Here is a 26,331-nt window from a genome sequence, read left to right on the forward strand (position 1 = left end):
TGAATCGCGCTGTCAAGATATTCGCTACGGAGTGTATATAGTGTAGAAGTGATTGTTTTTGTAATCTAATAAATTGTAGTTTCATTTACCTAATCCCAGGTATCAGTGTTGCAGAACTATCGATAGTTTGACCTCGAAAACTATTATCGACAGTACTTCCGAAAGTATCGTCTTGTGTCAATATTGTCGATATTATCGATAGTTACTATAGCTCTCTGTTCACAATACTATTGATAACTCGTTTGCCTGCCTCGTTGGTCTAGTGGCTTGATATAAGACCGCAGACCCCGGAGGTCCTGGGTTCAATTCCCAGGTCGGGCCAATAAAACACACACTAACAGGAAAACGTATGAAATGGACAAATGAATGCAATGAAGCAATTATTAGGATTTATTTCAAAATAACACAATTAGAGACTAATAAGACCGCTTATAGAAAACGTTTGTATGAAGAGTTTATAAACTTATACCCAGAGTTTACACACATTACAGAGCAAAGATTAGCGGATCAACGAAGGGCAATAATAAATATATTAAACAAGATAGATTAACACTGATTAAACAACAAGTAGCAGATGAATTACATTATACACACACACTAACGGAAGACACATATAATGAACATTTACAAACAACATAACAAAGTAATATTACACAACGATGCATTCAAATCTAATTCAGAAACAAACTCACAAGCTAGGAAAATGCAAAACACTACAGTTACATGCACTGATTCCGTTACATCAACCCCTATCGATGAACAAAACATAGAAAGTATCACCCACGATCATGATATGACTTTAGAAGAAAACACTGAAATAGAGAACACATTTGTTCGTGCTCTAGAACATTTTTGTGATATTGAACCAACTAGCAGACCATACATTCCTAAACAAAGGACTTCTAAAAAGTTTTCATTAATAATGAAATACATAGATACGATGATACTGACAAAATTTGTAAACATTGATACTGATTTTATCACTCTACAGAAAATAATTTACTGTGCAGCATGGACAGCAGCTAAATGTAATAGGGCAAGAATGACATTCTTAACCCAAAACAACCACCAAAACAAATCATACAGAAAACCTAGTTGGCAAAGAAGATTAGAAAATAAAATAAGGAAGTTGCGAGCCAATATAGGCAGGTTAACACAATTTATTAGAGGAAATAGAAACCCAAAAGTAGTAGCTGCAGTAGATCTCATAAAGACACAATATCAATCACACGCACAATATGAAAATACAAACACGCATATAGAACACTTCTTAGATACCTTAAAACAGAAACTCAATGCAGCAGCTAGTAGACTTAAGAGATATTTGACGTGTACTGCCCGTAAAATAGAAAACAAAACATTTGCTAACAATGAAAAAATCTTCTATAGAAATTTATTATCTAACTGCAAAGATAATGAGCAAAATCTAGAAATACCTCCCCCTGAAATATTTCGACAATTCTGGGCATTCGACAAGACATGGGAAAACCCCATAGAACATAATGAACATGCAGACTGGGTTAACGATATAACTACACATATTCCAGAGATGGAGTTCAACTTCATACCAATAGAAACATTTATAGATGTCATCAAACGAATGCACAATTGGAAATCCCCAGGCTCAGACACAATATTCACAACTATTGGTAAAAGAAATTTAGTAGCACACACTCATACATACATAAGTACTTAAATACATTCATTCAATCACCACATTTACTACCGAAATATATAACACATGGAATCACATACTTAGTATCTAAAGATAAACATGATACCACAAATCCAGATAAATACCGACCAATAACTTGCTTACAAACCATATATAAAATTTTATCAGCTTGCATAAGTGAAGAAATATACAAACATTTAACTAAACATAATATATTAGCCGAACAGCAAAAGGGGTGTAGAAAAAATAGCCAAGGTTGTAAGGAGCAGCTTACTTTTGATGCAATCATTTTAAATAGTGCGGTAAAATCAAAAACAGATATCCATACTATGTTTATTGATTATCAAAAAGCCTTTGATTCAGTCCCGCATAGCTGGTTATTGTATGTCTTAAAATTGTATAAAATAAACCCTAACCTCATATCGTTTCTTAAAAATTCGATGCAAAACTGGCAAACTGTATTAAAAATAAAACAATCATCTATGAAATCTCTAACTACTGAACCAATCCGTATCCAACGAGGAATTTTTCAAGGAGACGCTCTGAGCCCCCTCTGGTTTTGCTTGGCCTTAAATCCTCTTTCACTCTTGTTAAATAAAACCAATACAGGATTCACACTTTACGGTAATAACACCCAATATAACTTATCACACCTCATGTACATGGACGATATAAAACTTTACTCCACTGACAAAAACACGCTGCTTGAGTTAGCAAGCATTACGGAACAGTTCTCCAAAGATATTCATATGAAATTCGGTGTCGACAAGTGCAAAATTCTGTCAATCTCGAAAGGAAAAATCCTTAATAATAGCTACACACTCGAAACTGGTGAACAAATTGAACCAATGGATGAACTAAGCACATATAAATACCTTGGTTTTAAACAATCTAGGCAAATAATACAAACTACGACAAAACAAGAACTGCTTACAAAATTCTCGCACCGATTAAATCTCGTATTAAAGACACACCTTAACTCTTAAAACACAATAAAAGCTATTAACACATATGCCATACCCTTACTTACGTACTCTTTCGGAATAATACAAATTCAAAAAGTGACATAAAAAAATTGCAGCGAACTATAAGCACTCACTTCACTAAATATAGGAAACATCATTCAAAATCTTGTATTCAAAGGCTCACACTACCACGCAAAGAAGGAGGAAGGGGAATAATAGACATACACAATTTACACAATAAGCAGATACTCTCACTCAGACCATACTTCCATGATAAATCCGAACACTCACCTCTACATAGACACGCAACAGAAATAGACAAAAATCTTACACCATTAAACCTACATGACAAAACACTCAAGTAAACGAACATATCATAAGTAAACAACAACAAATGTTGGCATGGGCTGAAAAAATACTGCATGGGAGGCACCGAGCCTATTTGAACCAACCCCACGTCGACAAAGAGAAGTCGAACGAATGGCTCAATCGAGGTGAACTGTTCCCTGAGACCGAAGGTTTTATGCTCGCCATTCAAGACCAAATAATAGAAACTCGTAACTATAGGAAGTACATAATGAAGGATAATAATCAACCTACTGACTTATGTAGACAATGTAACGCAGCCTCTGAAACTATTCAGCACATAACGGGGGCTTGCAAATCTCTCGCACAGACCGATTATAAGCATCGACATGATCAAGTTGCTGCAATCATACACCAACATTTAGCATACAAATATAAACTTATAACAGAAATGAATCCATATTACAAATATAAACCGGAAAGTGTATTAGACACTAGAAACCACAAAATCTACTGGGATAGAACAATAATAACTGACAAAACTATCTGTTATAATAGACCAAATATTACCGTTCATGATAAAATCAATAGAATCGTTTATCTTATCGATATAGCCGTTCCTAATTCACATAACATACAAACCACAATATCTGAAAAGTTAAGTAAATATCAAGATCTCGCCATAGAAATTAAAACGCAATGGAAAGCACAAACAGTACACATAGTCCCAATAGTCCTATCATCCACAGGTATCGTGCTAAAATCCTTGACACAAAGTCTGAACACCTTACAAATGCCAGCGTATATCCTCCATATACTTCAAAAAGCCATAATCCTTAACACCTGCCGTATCACCCGAAAATTTATATCATCATCCACTTTATCATCAACGTTTTTAATATAAGCAACACTCCTTAACGCTTGGCTGCAGCCCGCGTTTTCGGTTTAAACTCTTCGAAAGAAGAGAAACTTTAAAAGTTAAATAGAAATAATAATAATAATATTGGACATTATTCACACACGGTCATCTGATCCCAAATTAAGCAGAGCTTGTGTTATGGAAACCAGACAACTGATATACTACATAAACTACTTTTCTTTTGTAAATACATACTTATATAGATAATTACACCCAGACTCAGGACAAACAGACATGTTCATGCACACAAATGTCTGTCCTGGGTGGGAATCGAACCCACGACCTTTGGCATGAAAGGCAAGTAACTACCAACCACGCCAACCGGCTCGTCAAAAAATCAATACGTCAATACTATCGAAAAATCATTGATTATCGATAGTCCAAAACTATCGATTTTATCGATAATGGACTATCGACATGCAACACTACCCGGTATTACTTATACCTAAAATGAAAGTCATATAATGTATTACATTCATATAATCAGGGTAATGTCGTCAACTACGGTTGTTCCGAGCTGATGACAGCGGAGCGCATCGGAGAGAGGAGCGCCAAGCTGGTGTCTTTCCTGGACCTGGCGGGCCACAGCAAGTACCAACGCACCACGCTCCACGGGCTCATGGGTTAGTCCCCGCACTACGCCATGCTCGTTGTAAGTATGTTTATTTATTACTAGTTCCCATAAGTGTGGGGGGGGCTCAGATTTTAGGTATCCTAAGTCTTTTTCTATAGCCCTGATAACGTGTTTTCAAATTATTATTAGGTAAGGATTTTTTTGGAGTCCTGACATATCAAACCAAAAGTTAATTTTCATTTTATTGAATAAATATCTTATCTTAATAATACATTTTTACAAACAGCTCAAAATCAAAATAATTTATTCAGGTAATAATATATAAACCTAACACCGGCTCAAACTGTAGATCCTACTAAAAATAATCGGCAAAAAACTAAACTCTTTTGCTACAATTAAACTATGTAAGAGTTTAAACACAATTTTTTATCATATTTATAAACCCTTATCGAGCAATACGTCTTATTAATGAAAGTTTTTTAAGAGAGAGAGTTGGTTCCTCCTAACTGGCCTTGGCCAGTCTGGGTACGGGCCGCAGGGTTGCCCCCTAACCTGTCGTGTCTTTAATTTTTTGCCCGAGGGGCCAGGGTAACAGCGACCCAGTGGCTGTAAGTTTTTTAAATCAGCTACAAGATAATATTATAGATGGCACTGTAGTCATATTATCAACTTGTACTATAAAGTTTTTTTTTATTTCTAGATTTCGGCAACAGCCGGTATAACTTGCATCACAGAAGAACACATCGGTCTTCTGCTGGCTTTGGACATGCCATTCTTCGCAGTCATCAACAAGTGTGAACTGGTTAGCAACATCAATGCTGTTGTAGCGAGGCTGGCTCAATTGTTGGAACCCGCTAATAAGGTCAGTAATTTTATTTTAAATAGCATCTATAAAGACTAGCTTATAAACTAGGTTATTATTTCTTACATCAATGCTTTTGGGTGATGGTGACCACTTACCATCAGGTGGCCCAATTGCCCGTCCACACACATATAACATAAAGAGAAGCCGGGGGGGGGGGGAAAGTTTAACAGATAAATAGATATATTTACTTTCCCATTTATAATATTAGTTTATATTGTAATTCGAAACATGCAGGTTTCCTCGCGATGTTCTTCAAGGAGCACGAGATGATAAATCAGGGATGCTGTATAATATATAGATTTATTTAAATTTAAAGTAATGGTATATATTGGTATTATTACAGAAACCGCTGTTAATAACTGACGAGAATATGGCAAGGAACTGCGTTGCGCCGCAAAAGTCGATACTGGACACCATAGACAATGTAGACGAGGAAATCAAAAAGGATCAGGAGTGAGTAGCTTCACAAGCCTTTATTTAACCCGAAGTGTTTCTGGGTGAACTCTTATATATGACTTTAAAACGAGTTCCATACTATTGGTAATGGTAATAATATTGTCTATAGCTACGCCAACCACCCTTGCTAGATACTTGCCTTGCTAGATACTGAGTCTGTGTGTAATTGTCTATACAATAGTATATCAGTTATCTGGTTGCCATAGTACAAGCTCTGCTTAATTTCGGATCAGATATATGTATATATATATAGTTGAACGCAAATCACAGTAGTGTCGGCCGGCAGGGTGGCCGTGTTCCCGGTGAGCTGCGTGCGCGGCGCCGGCCTCAACGCGCTGCACGCGTGCCTGCTGGCGCTGGCGCCGCGCCGCGTCCTGCAGCGCCCCGAGGACGTGAGTGAACCATATGTTGCGCAGTTGACTAGTATCCTTTTTATTAAATTATAAATGTTATAATTTATGTCACTTTACAGGAGGCGTGCGAGTTTCAAATAGACGAAATTTTCCACGTAGGGGACTCGACGGGGCCCGTTGTGGGGGGACTGCTCGCGCGAGGGCGACTCTACGAGGGCGACGAACTTATCATAGGTGCGTTGCGTTCTGTTAGTTGTGAGATGAATAGAGCGACGTATATTTTACACCCCCTCCCCCAGGACCTCTGGAGTCCGGCGAGTTCGCGGAGATATCCGTGCGCACGATATACCGCAACCGCGTCACTTGCGGCAGCGTGCGCGCGGGACAGTCGGCGTCGCTGGGCCTGGGTCGCTTCCCGCCGGGACTGCGGCAGGGCATGGTGCTGCTAGCGCGGCCGGGGGGCTACGACGCGGGACTATCAGAACTAGTCCACTCGTCGCAAGCTTCGGAGAAGAATCGAAAGAACGCGAGGAGACAGAACAAAAATATCCTCCAGGACATCGCCAACATGAAGAACAGCCTCACGAAGACATCGGACACGAAGTGCACGAACGTGTACGTGTCGGACGACGGGAGCAAGTACAGCGACGCGCACGTGACGAGCGACACGCAGGGCAAGTGCGTGTGTGACGACCTGGTGTTCCTCGAAGACCCAAACGACCCTAGACGCTGTATATACTTTGAGGTGAGCAGAAAACTCTACTCGTTTTTAAAAGATTAGCAAACCTTAGATATGCGATTCCACGCGATTCGCTACCAGCTCTGCTGTATTGTACACCACAAACACTTCTCGATCAATATATCTCTATATATAACACGACACTGTTACACTTAACTACTTATATACACTTTAGTTTTACTTACAAACTTCCGATAACAACTTCACAGATAACCAAAACGGTAAATTTTTCGCGAATCCATAGTCAATACCACAGAATATTAAGATTTCGACCAAATTTCAAGGTCAAAGTTGCTTATATACTCTACTTGCTATTGGAATCGACTATAGACTTGTATATGTTTGCACATGCAGGTTTCCTCACGATGTTTTCCTTCATCGTAAAGTACGAGATGAATTATAATCACAAATTAAGTACATGAAAATTCAGTGGTGCCTGAACCATCTTGGCTGTTTTTTTTATATGCTAGCAATATTTATTTATTTTAAGGACCACTAGTAGCTACTACATGTTTTAATGACAAATGTAAAACAATTTAGTGAAAATAGCTAACATGTGAAGCTTTTTAAAGTAGCCACAACAATTACAATATTTGTTTTAAAAATACATTAACACATAATTATAGCAACATGAGTAGAAAGATTAAAAAAAAAAAAAAAAAGTCCAAATTGGTACAAATTAAAGATCATAAAAAAATAAACATGCACTTAATAAAATTAAAATTAATAACACAAATAGTTTGAAATTGATATAGGTACAAATTAAAATTAAATAATTCATTAAATTCATGCAAAGTTTACGTTACAAAAAAATTACTAAAAATATACTAATTAATACAAAATAAAATTAAGATAACATTATTTATTATTTATTTATTATTTATTTGCATCTCTCAACAATTCTAGCGCCCGTTTACGATAAATCATGGCAGAGTCATTAAAAATATCTAGATCTTGACAAAAACCATTGTACAACCGTGATGATCTAGGCATTGGTGCATTACATCCTAATTTCGTTTTTGATATTCTGACATCAAAAGTGCCCAGAAAACTACGAACATTGCGCCTTGGAATACGATAGTATATCTTTTCAAATAAGTAAGTACAGTCGATCTCGTTACGAATTATCTTAAATAGGAAAGAGAGATCTAATAATTGTCTGCGTACAGAGAGACTATCCATATTAAAGTCTTTCAAGAGATTGCTGTAATTTTTATTAGATTTATTGTATGAGGTTTTTTTGTTTCTGGATAGATGATATACAAATCGCTTCTGTATTCTCTCTATACGCGGACGATGTACATTGTAACAAGGATTCCACACAACACTACCGTACTCCAGTACACTACGCACGTAAGCGTTATAGATTATTTTTTTCGTGTTATTCGTGAAGTGTTTACCATTTCTAATTAAAAATCCTAACGTTTTGGAACTTTTCGTAATTATTTTATTGAAGTGCGGGACAAAAGTAAGCTTGTCATCAAAAATGACACCCAAATCACTTATTTCAAAAACTTCCTCCAACTTGATGTTATCAATGCTATATATTGTTTTGATTATATTGAGCTTTCGCGTAAATTTTATATGCTTGCACTTACTGACGTTTAATTCCATTTTATTATTTTTACACCAATTATATATAGCATTAATATCCGCCTGTAAGAGCTCTGAGTCAGCTAAGTTGTTTATTACTTTTGTTAATTTTAAATCGTCCGCAAATAAAAATACTCTACTATAATGTACCGTATCACAAATATCATTAATGAAGATATTAAAGAGCCAAGGTCCTAAGTGTGACCCTTGAGGAACCCCGGAGCAGGCTTTATATAGACTCGAGCTAAAACCTTTTAAGACAACAAATTGTTGTCTATTGTACAAATATGATTTGAACCACTCAAGCATATTACCATTGAATCCGTACTTGCTTAGTTTTAAGAGTAAAATATCGTGCGAAACTTTGTCGAAAGCCTTGGTTAAATCGGTATAAATTGCGTCAAATTGCTTGTGGTAATCAATAGCTGGCACAATGAATTCACTGTACGAAACAAGATTTGATGTTGTAGATCGACCCTTTATAAAGCCGTGCTGGTTATTATTAATCATTTGCTTAACATGACATTCTAGATATGGGTAAACTATTGCTTCAAATACTTTGGCAAAAGTGGAAAGTATGGAAATCGGTCTATAATTCTCAATGCACTCACTACCCTTGGACTTATATACCGGTACGATCCTAGCTATTTTCCACTTATCGGGAAAAACACCTGAGCGAAGTGATTCGTTGTATAATAAATATAAAGGGAAACTTAGTACCCATGCACATTTAGAAATAAATATAGGAGGGATATTATCATAACCTGTCCCTTTAGTTGTATCAAGTCTTTTTGAGTATTGATAAATCTGTCTTCGCGATATTACAAAATTAGTGAACGCTCCAAAGTCATGTTTACATTGATTATTATAAGATGGTAATGTATATGAACTTTGAGATTGTGTGTAAACAGAAGCGAAATACGAGGCAAATTCGTTACAAATTTCTGATCCCGATTTCATTACTTTTTGTTTGTAAGTCATTATGCCTGGGAGTGCGGTACTATTATCTTGTTTGCCCTTAAGGTATGACCAAAAATATTTAGGATTTCTACTAATATTTTCTTCAACAATCTTAATGTAATTATTGTAGCAAATTTTCGATAAATCTGCACAACGTTTGCTCAAAAGACGTAATGAAATTTCATCAAGTGGGTTTTTATATATTTTGTATTTATTTAAAAAAACTTGTTTCTCGTTATATAAATTTATCATTTCCTTAGTGAACCATGGAGGATATTGTTTACCTTTTTGTTTCTTCTTTGGTACATATTTTTCGATCAATTTGTTCCAAATTTTATAAAATTTATCGATCATTAAGTTTATTGACTTACAATTACAAAATTCGCTTAACCAATTGATATTATCTAATTCTGAAATTATACTTACATAGTCAGCTTTAAAATAGTTCTTCTTTTCACCAATAACATTACTTTTTAAAGAAGTTCTTGATGAATAAGAAACTAATATATCTAAGGGAGGATGGTGGTGATCTGGAGGCACTATTGGCAAAATAGACTTACTAATTTTTATGTTATTATGATTACTGAATATTAAGTCTTATATTTTATTATTGTTATTACAAATGTTATTATGTTGAACTAAGCAACTCCTTTCTTTGTCGCACTACCAAAAAATGGAATTCCTTACCAGCTCACGTGTTCCCCTCCTCTTACAACCCGGGTTCCTTCAAACGAGGCGTGAAGAGGCATCTTGCGGGCCGGCAAGGCGGGGACGGCTAGTACAGAACATTCTTCCCGACTGTACTGGCCGTCGTCGCGTTTGGACTCTACTACCACTTACCATCAGGTGGAGTAGAGTCATTTGCCATCCCGGGGCATATAAAAAAAAAAAAAAAACTAAATTATTGAGAGATGCAAAATCAACTAGCAAATTTCCTAAGGAACTATTAGAAATAACATTATCATCAGTAGCGAACCAATTGATATTACTTAAATTAAAATCACCCACGAGCATAACATTTTGTCTATTCTCTGCAATTCTACTATTAAAATTATTGATAAAATTAGATAGCATATTACGGCTAACGGGAGGAGGCAAATAAACTGCACATAATGCAATTGAGTTACACTCATCGTGACAATTTTCTCGTTCAATATTTATCCAAAGATCTTCACACTGACTTTCACAAAAACTGAGTCGCATTGATTTCAGTTTATTTGAGACCGCCACTAAAACTCCACCACCATCTTTTTTACAATGTAAAAGTGAACTATCACGATCTCTTCTGTATACTGTATAACGGTTGTCGAATACTTCATGGTTCTCTATTTTATTATTACTAATAATAATAATAATAATAATACTTTATTTCAGATTAAACAATCCATATTAAATTAAAATTAACATTAAATTCAAATAAAATTAAAAAAATAATAACAAATAAATTAAAATAAATAATTAAAATTAAAATTAAATAGATTAGTAACGAATGCTTAAACTATGTTAGTACTTAATCCTAGAATTAGACCCGCTTCACATGTACACCATTCCAGTGTTCCCAGAAGTGACTGTCCAATTTACAAGCCAATGTGCTGAGGAGGGTGTTGGTACTTTTCGAAGTTCTGCTCATAATGGAGGCGACACGCTTGCGTATTATAGAGAAAAAATCGTCCACGCGAGCATCAGCGAACATTGCCGACGCACTACAGTGTCGAGGTTTCCTCAACACCGCCCTCAACACATTGTTGTATTGGACGCGTAGGGCACTATAGGCCCTCAGCGTATAGTTCGTCCACAGACTGCACGTGTAAAATGATTGGCAATATGCTCGAAACAGGGCCAGCTTTACAGGTGTCGTACACCGTGCAAATCTGCGAGCCAACATATTACCTCGGACCGACAGAGCCCTACGCTCACGTTCAATGTCACTGTTATCATTGAGGTTTTCATTAACTATGTGACCAAGGTATCTGAAATCAGTTACCTATTTCAGGGGTGTGCCATATAGTCTTATGTCAGGATTACAATTTATCGGCTTGTTCCTACCCCTGAAAATTATAAATTCACTTTTCTTCACATTGTAACTGAGTCCATTCACCCTGGCATAGTCCTCACAGATCTTTAGCAATTTTTTGAGACCACTGACTGAAGGGCTCAGCAGAACCATGTCGTCCGCGTAGCTGAAATTGTTCATAGCCACGCCATCGATGGAACATCCAACTCCGGCTCCACTCAGCCTCCGAATCAGTTGGTTCACATACAAATTGAAAAGCCTGGGCGATGTGAGGCCACCCTGTCTTACTCCGCACTTCAATTTGTATGAATCGCTTAGTGACTGTCCCCATCTCACCACGTTCGTTTGGTTTTCATACCAGTACTTAGGCAATGAGATTTGATTGGATCTTAAGCTAGTTTCGGTTTTGAGCTTTTGCCAAAGAATTTTATATGACACTCGATCAAAAGCTTTAGACAGGTCCAAAAAACAAGCGTATACCGGCGATTTCCTGTCAGTGTAGTACCTCACAGTCTGCTTGAGGCACAGTATTGCGGTCTCAGTTGATAATTCAGGCTTAAAGCCAAACTGCGCGTCGTGAATTTTGACTGAATTATTTAACTGTGCATCAAGAAGACTGTCCAGGACCTTTGCTGTGATTGTCGCCAGTGATATCGGCCTGTAATTTGACCCGTCTGCCATATCCCCTGTTCTGTTTTTAACTATGGGCACCACAACAGTCATCATCATTGCATCTGGTAGATAAACATGGCTACAACAAAGATTATAGAGTAACCTGAGAACTCTGGAAAGGTGAATACCGGCATACTTTAAATGATCGATGCTGAGGCCGTCGTGACCCGGCGATTTCCCACGTTTCATGCTGTTTAACGCTTTCATTATGTCATTTCTTGTGAAACAGACCGGACCCTCACCAGCGACACTAACACCCCCAGCATCGCTCTCATCCCCACAGTCACAAATTTCACATGGGTCCACGCTAAACTGGGCTTTAAACATATTAGCAATATTTTTAGAGCCACTGGTACCTCCTACCTCAGCCGGAAGGCTCGCCTTTGCATTCAGCCTGTTAGTTTGTTCCCAAAATTTACTGAAATGTTTAGCCTCATACGACGAGGCGAGGATATCCATTTTTATTGTTTCGGCATTGTCTTGGCACCACTTTAATTTGCTCTTAAAAACCTTACGTGATTCTCGCATCTCGTCGTATGTCCTCCACATGTCGGCCTTCCAGCTAATATCCACGACTGAAAGCAATTACGAGTTTTCAAATGAGCCATCCTAACGTGCTTATTCCATCCCATAACATATTCTTTCTTACTACGCTTTACAGTTTTGTGGCTGGATAATATTGCAGCCTCCTGCAATATACCTATAATATCACTATACAGTTTATCTATAATTACTTTATGCTCGGACTTATTACATACGTTATTGCAACAATCGATCATTTCTATTGGAAAATTAACTAAACTTAACCTATTGTTACATAATTCAGTATATAGTTTAATCTGGTCACTATCCCTATGACCCCATATTATTTTGTTAGTAGAGAGCGGGGTCGATTCTAGTTTTTTATGATTGGCTTGTGCATTATAGTTAAAACTACAATGGACTTCCAGAGGATAGTGATCAGGCCATGACACATTATTTATAACATTGATACTTTGTATATGCCTTCTAGCTAGTTCCGTTACAATGCAGTGATCTAACCACCGCGAGGACCCATGACTGTCACTAACATATGTGTAAACATTGTTCTTATTAGCAAGCATTTCATAGTCAGCACATACATAAGACTGATCAGTACAAAATTGCATCATTTCATTAAAAAATAACTCTTTAGGATGCGCATTAAAGTCTCCTATACAAAAACTATACTAATTCCACAATCCTCAACAATTGCATTAATTTCACTCAGGCACTCTGTGTATTATATTAAATTATCTGCACAGTCTGTAGGCATGTAAACAGAAAAATATAGTATATTATACTCACGAAGTTTACATTTGATCGCGCACAGCCTCACGTTATTACATTTAACCACTGACACAGAAGAAAAAACACCCTTTCGCCATAAGAGCGCGACGCCACCATAGGGTCTGCCTAGCAGAATGCTGGCACTGGTGTCCACAGCCGACGTACCAGTAGATTCAAACTCGTCGTGAACAGTGCCGAGGTAGGTAAGGTCATGAGGTAGTAACCAAGTCTCCTGTAGTGCCACTACGTCGGCACTCAAGCAAAGTCTTCTCACACTGTCTATTGAACGCTTAAGAAATTTACAATTAAAGCTCACCACCTTTATTGTATGACTTTTTAAGTTATTCTTATCCATTTTGTTTGTTTAAATTTACTGAAGCCTTTTTTCCATGTCTAAAATATATATACTTTCTGAAATAAATATCTTCCGGCCATAAATTAGCGTTAGTAAATACGGCCAATTTACTTCGTGGTATATAAAATTTGAAAGATAGATAATTTCTTGAACCTTTCGTATGTACTTTCTCTGGCAATATTTTTATCTGTGTCTTTTCATATATATAATCCGCTATATCTTGCTCCGTGTTTTCTTTTGAAATATTGTAAATATATAACGGAATTTGAATGTCTGCCGCTTTTAATTTTGTAGTTGAACTCGAGACGGCAGTACCTCGCATCCCTTTAAAACGCAACGATTTACGCTTTGTAACTCGAATCCATTCGCCTTCACCGCCACTGTGAGTGTCCGCCACTCCGTCTTGCTCGCACATTATTACATCGTGTGACGTCACTAAACCATCTGCCGCTATCGGCACCGATAACGGTGCCTCACGCACGTCGTTCCGTCGATGCGAATTATTGCCGCGGTGAGCCTCCACGTGTTGCATCAGCGGGGTGACAGAGATAGCTGTATCATTTACTATTGCCGGAGTGCATGCGTGCGTCGGCGATGGATGATCCGGAACCTGTTTTTGCACAGTCATTCTCTTTGTTGCAATATTCTCTAGTTCGTTCGTTGACCCCATCGATTCGCTAGCGTAATCGGGACTATCCCGCATGCAGAAACCACCTCTCTTTGTATTTACATACTGACCATTGTCCCTTGATACAACTTCTGATGCTTGTTTCTTTTCTTTTTCACTAAAATATTTTTCAAATACACTTTTTGTGATATATTCTTCCTTTTGATTTTCTATGGCCTGGACTTGACTTTGAAGCTTAACAATATCCTTTAGTAGTCGCGTTACATCTATATGATCAAACGTAACAGGCGGTAACTTTTGCAAGTCTTTTGCCACAAATATGGGGATATTTTCGGGATCTATACTCCTTAACACCCCAATTATATCATCAATATTTTTCTGTCTTCGGTCTTCACCTTTCCTTTTAACTAGCCGTTGCGGAATCGATTGAAACAATAAACACTTGGCTTTAAGAATTTCCTGTTCATCAAAGGATTGGCGGCATATAAGGGCCAAGCTTACATTGTTCATAACATCTAATTTGTTTTGAATGAAACTAAGCACCTCGTTTATCACAATGTTACAATTATTACACTTTAACGTATCCATACCGATGGAGGTCACTGACCCGTGACCGACCGCACGCGACCGCACTATACAATTCTTAAGCCACGTTTCTGTTAATATAATAACATCATAATTTGTACACGATAAATTGCAGATGAAGTCATGTGTTTTAGTACGGAGACCTCGGACGTTCTGGTAGTATATATTAAGACCGTTGAATTTTATAACATGAAACACTAAAATGATCTATGAGTTTAGAGAGCAAAGCAATTTACTGGATATTATTCAAAACAGTATGATTTTTTACATAAATACATTCTGAATGTTCTGTCTTTCTCATAAATACCTTGCCCTGTCTAACCCACACAAATCTGTATTTTTTTTCTTTAGATTTTATTCGAGCTGCTGCATGTAAAGACTTAATAGCCGGTGACAAGTGTTCCATAACATATATTGGCTGCTTATCTGCTGCAATACCTATGTGACTTGTGTTCAGTTTATCGTCAGGATGCGATTTATTGTAATTGATGACACATGCTAGCATCGTGTCTCTCATTCGTGGTGTGGATAGCTTTACAATCACAGATCTGGGTCTTTTGTCGCTGTTGTTCAATTTTGCAACTCTAGTACAGTGATGTATATCAGACTCCTTTAGATCACATGATATTGCTTTACTCAGTTGCATTACTGCACTAATTAAATTTTCATTTTTATGCTCAGGAATCATTTGTATTTCAATGTTATTTGATCGATTATACTGCTCCATAGTATGTATTCGTTTTTGCAAATCAGATGTTACATTTTTTAGTGCATTTTTCTCTCTTTCCATTTCCGCAAATTTATCGTCGTAACTTGCAATTATTTTTTTAGTAGATTCGTATTCTTCGCTCAAAAAAGTCATCGAGTTTTCAATAGTAGATATTTGCTCTTTTATAGGTTTAAGATTTTCTTGAATCATTTTGTTTAACATGTTAGTGATATCTTCCAATAGTAAATTTTTTTAAAGGCCTGAAACTAATTACGAATGATTTGTTCAACGTCTTGTTTAGTAAGTTGTTCTGATGCAGGCGACCACTTTTCAGACTGTTTGCTTTTTTGCCGATTTGTCACATTGTATGATTCTGGAGAAGTATTATTTCTTGTTGTTATTATTTTTTTCTGTGGAATCATTCTTACTTAGTAACGACTATAACAGCAACTTCTTAACAGAAAAATAAATAAATTGAAATAGGTCACTGTATATTTTTTAAAGTATTTCTTTGTTTTAAAATAAATTACTAGAACTTTAAGTGTTTCTTAAAATCGTTTTATAAAGCATTTATTTTTATTAATACACTACTTTCTTAACTTATTTTGCTCGTAAAATAAGTCACTGCCCTCAGTAAAAGTATTATATTATATAATTATCGTTTCACCCTTTTGCGTATTAAACTTATTCAAACAATAATGTTTTTATATAGATCACACACTGTCTTTGTTATTTACACATATCTACGTTTTATGATTTCAAAACACAGTCCTTATATTTTTAAAACAATTTTTTTTTACGGAGCTATATAGTTCCGTGCGCTTACGCCGCCTTTTTGGGTCTGGCACAGAAGTCTTCTCTCCAAGCTACTGGCATATGGTCTGCCTGATCAGCTATGCACCTGGATTGCCAGCTTCCTACACAAGCGTAGCCTTCGTGTTTTAGTAGATGGTTGCGCTTCACAATTCTATGTAGTGAATGCTAGGGTCCCCCAGGGATCTGTGCTATCTCCCACACTCTTTCTTTTGCATATCAATGATATGCTCTCCCTTGGGAACATACATTGCTATGCAGATGATAGTACAGTGCATGGTGGATACCACGGACGCGCAGTGGCTGGGCGGGCGGAAACTGAGGAGAGGCGGGAGAATCTTGTCATTGAACTCGATAGGACGTTAGAGCTCATTGCCAAATGGGGTTCTGATAATCTTGTTGAATTTAATGCCAAGAAAACACAGGTATGCGCTCTCACAGCGAAAAAGTCACCATTTTACCCTCATCCCTCACTCTGTGGCATACCGCTGATGATACAAAGCAAAATCGCCATGCTGGGGATGGACGTTCGCTGCGACCTTAGTCCAAGGGCATATAATTACATCGAGGCTATGATAAAAAAAGCTTCACGAAAACTCGGAGTTCTGAACAAGGTGCGGCGTTTTTTCACGCCAAAACAACTGTGCCTGTTATACAAAACACAGGTACGATCTTCCGTTGAATATTGCTCGCACCTTTGGGATGGCTCCGCTAAGTACCTACTGGAGGCCTTGGACCGGTTGCAGTGACATGCAGTACGCATTATTGGCGACGTAAAGGTAACAAACACCCTTGAACCTTTACAATTGCGTCGCGAGATAGCAGCACTGAGCGCTTTCAATCGACTGTATCACGGCGAGTGCTCTGAGGAATTATTCTCTCTAATTCCTGCTTCCCCCTTCCTTCTTAAGTCCACGCGAGCTGGTTCTCGATGTCACCGCCTAACTGTGACATCAATTCCTAACTGTGACAATCAATGTATTTACATAAGAAAAGTAGTATATGTAGTATATCAGTTGTCTTGTTTCCATAGCACGAGTTTTGTACAAGCTTAATTTGGGATCAGATGGCCGTGTGTGAAAAATGTCCCAGGATGTTTTTATTATTAGTTTCAAAGATTTAGAATTAGGATTACGTTGTTAATGTACCAGGAGAACATAAACAGTGAGTCGGTCTCACCGAACGATTAGATTAAAAGAGTCAATTAGTTTCAGTTAGGATTACAGTATTAATGTACCAGGAGATCATAAACAGTGAGTCGGTCTCACCGAGCGATTAGATTAAAAGAGTCAATTAGTTTCAGTTAGGATTACAGTGTTAATGTACCAGGAGATCATAAACAGTGAGTCGGTCTCACCGAACGATTAGATTAAAAGAGTCAATTAGTTCCAGTTAGGATTACAGTGTTAATGTACAAGGAGATCATAAACAGTGAGTCGGTCTCACCGAACGATTAGATTAAAAGAGTCAATTAGTTTCAGTTAGGATTAGAGTGTTAATGTACCAGGAGATCATAAACAGTGAGTCGGTCTCACCGAACGATTAGATTAAAAGAGTCAATTAGTTCCAGTTAGGATTACAGTGTTAATGTACAAGGAGATCATAAGCAGTGAGTCGGTCTCACCGAACGATTAGATTAAAAGAGTCAATTAGTTTCAGTTAGGATTACAGTGTTAATGTACCAGGAGATCATAAACAGTGCGTCGGTCTTACCGAACGATTAGATTAAAAGAGTCAATTAGTTTCAGTTAGGATTACAGTGTTTGCATTTGTTTGCATGAACATGTCTGTTTGTCCTGAGTCTGGGTGTAATTTTCTGTATAAATATGTATTTACATAAGAAAAGTAGTATATGTAGTATATCAGTTGTCTGGTTTCCATAGCACGAGTTTTGTACAAGCTAATTTGGGATCAGATGGCCGTGTGTGAAAAATGTCCCAGGATGTTTTTATTATTAGTTTCAAGGATTTATTTATTTATTTATTTATTTAGTGTACAGGAAACAAACAGTGAAATAATTACAATAAAATAAAAAATATAAAACAATTCATAAACCAAAACAGTTTCCATTTATAAATTAATCATAAGTAATTACAAAACAAGAAATTTTTTATATTTAATAGGTACATGAAATTATATAATTCATTTATATAATTTAATTTAATATAAATTTAATTTTTAAATCAAGAAAACATAATTTAATAATAAATAATCAATTTATAATTAATTAATTAAAAATGCATGAGTAAATTAAGGCTCTTGAGAGTATAATATTTCTTTTACTTGCAGTTTGAATTTTTTAAGGGAGAGATGAAATATATCACATTCAATAAATGTTTTATTGTACTGTTTAGATGATCTATTAATAAATGCATTTGCTGCATATTTAGTCTTTGTCAATGGAAAATCAAAAATAGATTTATTGCGTCTACCAGGGCGAGGACACTTGATATTTATTTTAGAAAGGAGATAAGGGGAATCAAATATGTTGTGGATCAATTTATATAAAAACACCATATCACGTTCAAGTCGTCTCTGTTCAGTTGTCGGTATCTTTTCTATTTGATTCAAATTATTTATAGACGAAAATTTTAAATATTTTAAAAACTTTTCCTGAATATTTTCGATGAATTCTATATATTTACTATACCGTGGATTCCAGACAGTGCAAGCGTATTCTAGAATAGGTCTCACAAATGATTTATATAAAAGAGCAAAAGTTGAAACACGCTTAAACTCTCTGGAAATCCTCAGCACAAATCCTAGCATACGAAACGCTTTAGAAGTTATGGAATTTATGTGTTCATCGAAAAGAAGTTTAGAATCGAGTGTTATTCCAAGATCTTTGACCACTGATACACGTTTTATATCATCTTCCTTAAATCGGTAGTTGTAAATGATCACTTTTCTTTTTCTGGTATATGTTATACAATTACATTTCTTTATATTCAAAAACAGCGAATTGGTAGTACAATAATCGCTAAGTAAGTTCAAATCTTTTTGCAGACTAATACAATCATCAACACTCTTAATAATTTTATAAGTTTTTGTATCATCAGCATATAATAGAAATTTAGAAGATGCAAATACCGAAACAACATCATTTATATATATATTAAAAAACAGTGGTCCAAGATGTGAGCCTTGAGGGACTCCAGATGGAACGGGTAGAAAAGATGAGCAATATCCTTTCACAGTAACGGCTTGACTTCTATTCCATAAATATGACTTGATCCATCTAAGGAGGTCACCATGTACACCGATGAACTCCATTTTTGCTATTAAGATAGAATGAGAGATTTTGTCAAACGCTTTGGAGTAATCGGTGTACACAACATCCACCTGATATCCTTTGTCCATTGCAGTCAAAACATAGTCAGTGAATTCACACAAATTAGTTTCAGTTGATTTCTTGTTAATAAATCCATGCTGCTGGTCAATAATTATGGGACGTATGCTTGGAAAGATTTTGTCATAAATTATACGTTCAAAAAGTTTTGAAATTGAACTTAATTTCGAAATAGGACGATAATTTTTGATATCATGTCTATCTCCATTTTTAAAAATAGGCACAACATAAGACTGTTTCCAAATTGAAGGCATAGTACATGTATGAAGGGAAATACAAAACAATAAATGTAAAGGAATAGATATAGTCATATAGCATTTACTTAGAAAAAGAGGTGGTATACCGTCGGGTCCGCTACCTTTTTTAATATTTAAGGTTTTCAAATACTTACGAACATCAGCAAGTGAAATATCAACAGATGACAAATTAATTGTATTAGCATATCCACTATTATTTTGACTGTTACAGGAAAAATTGTTAAGATGTGTACTATGTTCAAAGGATGTATAGAAATATTCATTAAATAGATTGCTTATTTGCTGACCGTCACTTGTTGAGATATCGTTATAATATAGCCGCTCAGGTATGTCATTTGTATTCTGTTTGGTCTTGACAAATGTCCAAAAACACTTAGAGTTTCTCAAAATATTATTTTCCGCAAAATCAAGATAGTTGTCGTAGCATGTCTTTTCAACCCTTTTTTGTCTATCACGAAGTAATTTAAAAGTACTGTAATCACTGTAATTATCATACATTTTCCATTTTTTGTGATATTTTAGTTTTTCTTTAATAATTTTAATAAGTGCAGGAGAATACCACGCTGGATACTTACTAAGATCAACAACCACTTTAGAAGGAATATTCTTTGTAATTATATCATTGATTATGTAATAGAATTTCTCAACGGATGTGTCAATATCATAGTAATCAGAAATAACCGACCAATCAATGTTAGCCAATAATTCATTAATTATTTTATAGTCAGCTTTATGAAAAAGTTTAACAATACGAGGAGGGCTAAGAAAGCTACTAATGTTAATATCTATTAACATAATATCCAACGTGGGATGGTGTAAATCTTCCTTTACTAAAGGTGTTTCACAGCGCATAACCCTACAATTTGAGTTACTGAAGACAAGGTCTAATTGGCGATTATTGATGTTTGAGACTAAGTTATATTGGGAAAAGTTATTTAAGGACATGAAGGAAGACATTGCATTGACCATTGAGTTTCCAATATTCTCACAGAGCTCAGCGGATGTGGACGAAGGAGACCAAATAGCACTGGGAACATTAAAATCACCAACTATTAAAAATATATCTTTCGGATTCAATATCACTAATTCAGAGATACGTTCATAAAAGTTCAACTGATCTTGAAATTGTGAACCCGACTGAGGAAAATAACAACAAAAAAATCTACAATTAACGGGCTTACCTTTTGTCCTTAAAGCTACGCATAATGAAAAAACGTCACAGGAAACAATATCGTTTGACGGCAAAAAGACAGGGTCTTTAACAACGAGTCCGTTACGCACCGCAATCAGGACACCGCCTCCCATTTTATCGTTACGTTCATTGTAGTTACGATCACATCTATAGACCGAGTAGCGACTATCAAAAATTTCTGAATCAAAAATTCCAGGTAATAACCACGTTTCAGTTAGACAAATTATGTCATGTTCACAATTTAATATATTCGAAAAAAACTCAGAAGTTTTTGTTCTAAGACCTCGCACGTTTTGGTACAAAATCGCTATTTTGGATACCATTGCGAAATAAGTAATTTATAAATCATATAAGACTTAAGAATTATACTAAATACATTTAAACTGACCATTTCATCTAAATTAATTATAATAATTCTCCTTTCTAAAATTATACAAATAGAATAAACCTTAAACAGATTTAGCAGTTTCATCTCTCTCTCAAAGCCTAATAAAATTACAATCAAATAGAAAAGCCAACATAATTTTAGTAAATTTATAAAGAAGCCACCAAACGTACTTATATATAATATGTTGGATAAATTAATTGCGCGTATTACAATTTTTTTAAATCACATTCGTTAAGTATATGAATAACTGGGCTAGTGTCAGTTTTTCTAGCCATAATAGAACAGTTTTTTACCCAAATATACGTATATTTTTTATCGCGAGCTATTTCTTTTGTTTTACGAAGAAGCGCCTTATTAGCACTTGTTAGATGATCGTTAAAGTAAACACGATTAGTATTTCCCACGTAGCCAAGGTCGCAAGCCCTGATATTCTTCTTTGCTCGTAATCTAGCAAGGAAATCATCCTTCTTCCATCTAGACAAAAATCGAATAATTACGGGTCTTGGTTTTTTAGAATCATTGTTTTTAGGGGCCACGCGGGTTATAAAATCGATGTCCGAATGACTGTAAGCTGAGTGATCCACCAGTTCCGATAACTTATTCATTGTTGTCATTAAATTTTCGTTTTTGGATTCGGGAAGGCCAATAATCTCAACATTAGAACGCCTGGACCATTGTTCCTTATTATTAATTTCATTTTGGAGGTTTATCATAGATACTTGGCAGTTTTTTACATCGGAATATAATGCACCACACTTTTTTATCCCATTCTCGGCTGTTTCTAGTCTCTTAAGAATCGCATCATGAGTATCACTTAAAAATTTCACAGAGTTTTGGAGTGACAAAATTTCCTTTTTAACATCCTCAAGGATATTTTGAAATCCAGAAAAAGCCTCTTTAAACTCAGATTTAATAATATTTCGAATTTCATCTCTTGATATTTGTAGCGCAGTGAGATTTACCTTATGTGTATTTTTTTCAGAAGACGTACTCTTATCAGTTTTTTGCTTGGACCGCTTTGTGACATTGCGAATTGGGGTATCAGATTTGTTGTCCCGAGAATTATTTGAGGTACACGATGAACACCGCCAGGAGAGTCTAAGATCATCGTCCGGTTTTAGTTCTTGATCTTTTAGCTGTAGCATACAAGCTACATGGAATTCCCTATCGCAAGATGTACATACAATAGGATCTTCAGCATCTTTTATTGATTTGCTACAGCAGGCGAACTCCATATTATTACTTCGTAACCAAAAAAAAAAAAAAAGTAACGATGCGCACAAGTGAGATTTGAACCTGTATCGACTGCGTATGCGGTGCGTTCGAAACCTCTGTTCCAACAACTGTTTAAGTTGACCGGGCAAAAATAGTTATCAGTTTTGTACGTTGTTTATGTGTGGTCAATGACCTATCGGTTGCGGTATGTTTTTTCAATATGAAGCTCATTAACATCTTGACGCACGAAGTAGATCACGATGCACTTGTCCAACGTTAAACATATGTAAATCACTTTTATATTTGCAAAGTTATTGTTGAAAACTATTATATTTTGGCACTGAAATTGTTATAAGTTTACTTATTCTTTTAAACGAAGATATACTACGTATTTATATCTTAATTTTCGAGAAAACTGTTAGCAAAATCACTGATTTTTACAACAATATTAAAGCACCAATAGTCAATACGTCTTGTCGCTATGTAACAAACAGTGCAAATTTAGAATTAGGATTACGTTGTTAATGTACCAGGAGAACATAAACAGTGAGTCGGTCTCACCGAACGATTAGATTAAAAGAGTCAATTAGTTTCAGTTAGGATGACAGTGTTAATGTACCAGGAGATCATAAACAGTGAGTCGGTCTCACCGAACGATTAGATTAAAAGAGTCAATTAGTTCCAGTTAGGATTACAGTGTTAATGTACCAGGAGATCATAAACAGTGAGTCGGTCTCACCGAATGATTAGATTAAAAGAGTCAATTAGTTTCAGTTAGGATTAGAGTGTTAATGTACCAGGAGATCATAAACAGTGTGTCGGTCTCACCGAACGATTAGATTAAAAGAGTCAATTAGTTCCAGTTAGGATTACAGTGTTAATGTACCAGGAGATCATAAACAGTGAGTCGGTCTCACCGAACGATTAGATTAAAAGAGTCAATTAGTTTCAGTTAGGATTACAGTGTTAATGTACCACGAGATCATAAACAGTGAGTCGGTCTCACCGAACGATTAGATTAAAAGAGTCAATTAGTTTCAGTTAGGATTACAGTGTTAATGTACCAGGAGATCATAAACAGTGAGTCGGTCTCACCGAACGCGGATGGCATTAATCGAAATAAGATCAATGTTAAATATATTCGATTTGGCCCTCAGAACATCCGACGCCGACTATTCCGGCGACGAGTGCTACGGGAGTCTACCCCCGCAGCCACGTTTCGGGAACGTCGAGTACAAACTGCAGCTGGTCTCGCCGTGCGAGCAACGCTTCCAGCACCTGGTGACGCAAGTGAATAATAAATAATATTAAATATATAACATTATATATAACTTAGGTAGCTAACTGGGTAGGTATCACCCACTCATCAGATATTCTACCGCAAAACAGCAGTACTTGGTATTGTTGTGTTCCGGTTTGAAGGGTGAGTGAGACAGTATAATTACAGGCACAAGGGACATAACGTCTCAGTTCCCAAGGTTGGTGGCGCATTTGCGATGTAAGCGATGGTTAACATTTCTTACAATGCCTATGTCTATGGGCGTTAGTGACCACTCACCATCAGGTGGCCCATATGCTCGTCCGCCTTCCTATTCTATAAAAAAATATATTTATAAGGCTTCGTATCCAGAAGTTTTTGATTCGATTATCATGTAGAGATCCTATACGTGTGTACTCGTAATAAGGAGATGACGCCTTATCCCAGCTGTGGGTAAAAATGCTGTTTCATTTTTAAACAAATTAAATGATACCTACTCAGTCGCGAAAAAAACCGACTTTGTTAATATTATATTGTAATATCATTTATTTTATCCTCAGATAAATATTTTATGGTCAAGAAACTTAGTTGTAATTACAATGGCAGTATAAAATTTGATCTTGAAATTGTAATGACTTCATTGGTTGATGGTATGTTAGCTGTTTGTAGTGCGCAATACAATAATTTTTCTTTTCTACAGTTGAACTCGATAACGGTAGAGGGTTCGCTCGCCTGAACATGTTCAGGCATTTGCACGAAGTGAAAAGTGGTAGGACGTCCTTGCTCAGCCACGAGATACTCGGCTTCGATGCTCAGGTGCGCTAATGATTATTTTGACATTTATTTAAATTAAGAACAATCCCCCACCCACTTGCAAAGCCCGGGCAAACACCACTGCACTTTGATGTGCTTAATTAATGGGCACATCGTCAGGAGATCTGCTTTTATGGGATGAAGTATTGCTATGTATATCCATCAACCCGCATTGAAGCAGCAAGCTAGAGCTCCAAATCACAAGTGGAGGGGAGGCCTTAGCCCAGCAGAGGCGTTATTTTTTTTATAATAAGTAAATAGAAAAGAAAAGTAAAAGTAAGTTGTACACTAGAAGTGAGATTTGGAAGCATGTAAAGACATTGTTTGCGCCTGAACTCTCTCTAATTTTCACCCTGGGATTATGTAAATGTCTAAGTCCCACTGCTGGGCTAATCCCTCTTCTCCCTTTGATGAGGAGCTTATTCCAATACGCTGTTCCAATTTAGAGGTGCTAATCTGGGTTTTAACACGCTATCATTGGTAACGATTTACACATTCTATTCACTACCATCTCGGTTCTCAATAGGATTAAGAGTGTGTGGGAATAGAAACTGTCTGTGCTTGCACGCACACACAAGTACCATTATTAGTCCCGTGCAGTTGTCTAAACCGTTCGTATCCGTAACAGCCTGTGAATGTCCCACTGCTGGGCTAAAGCCTCCTCTCCCTTTTTTTAAGAAGGTTTGGAGCTTATTCCAGCACGCTGCACCAATGCGGGTTGGTGGAATACACCTACTACTTGTGTATTCCTAAAACCTGTATGTGTCTAATTTCAGTGAAATTAGACACATACAGGTTTCCTCACGATGTTTTCCTTCACCGTCAAGCAGAGATGAATTATAGTCACAAATTAAGCACATGAAAATTCAGTGGTGCTTGCCCGGGTTTGAACTCACGATCATCGGTTAAGATTCACGCGTTCTTACCACTGGGCCATCTCGGCTACAAGTTGTCTAAACATGTGTATCTAGTTTTCATACTCATTTTTCAATTATATTAATCTTTGTAAAAGCTTCCGTTATTCTATTATCCAGTTGTATGATGGCGTATGTTACACCCCGTTAACGATAGATGGCGCTCATTCGAAATGTCACATTCCTGAATCGCGCTGTCTAGATATTCGCTTTTTTTTTTTTTATATTCTCCGGGAGGGCAAATGACTCTACTCCACCTGTTGGTAAGTGGTAGTAGAGTCCAAACGCGACGACGGCCAGTACAGACTGGAAAAACGTTCTGCACTAGCCGCCTTCGCCTTGCCGGCCCGCAAGATGCCTCTTCACGCCTCGTTTGAAGGAACCCGGGTTGTAAGAGGAGGGGAACACGTGAGCTGGTAAGGAATTTCATTTTTTGGAAGTGCGACAAAGAAAGGA

At 36.6% G+C, this 26,331-nt stretch overlaps 1 pseudogene; it reads left to right on the top strand.

The window, feature by feature from the left end:
• Positions 1 to 26,331, top strand: part of LOC126779494 (GTP-binding protein 2-like) — a 55,258-nt pseudogene that overhangs the window by 24,089 nt on the left and 4,838 nt on the right.

This window comes from Nymphalis io, chromosome 29, assembly GCF_905147045.1.
Source record: "Nymphalis io chromosome 29, ilAglIoxx1.1, whole genome shotgun sequence".
In the NCBI taxonomy this organism is placed as follows: domain Eukaryota; kingdom Metazoa; phylum Arthropoda; class Insecta; order Lepidoptera; family Nymphalidae; genus Nymphalis; species Nymphalis io.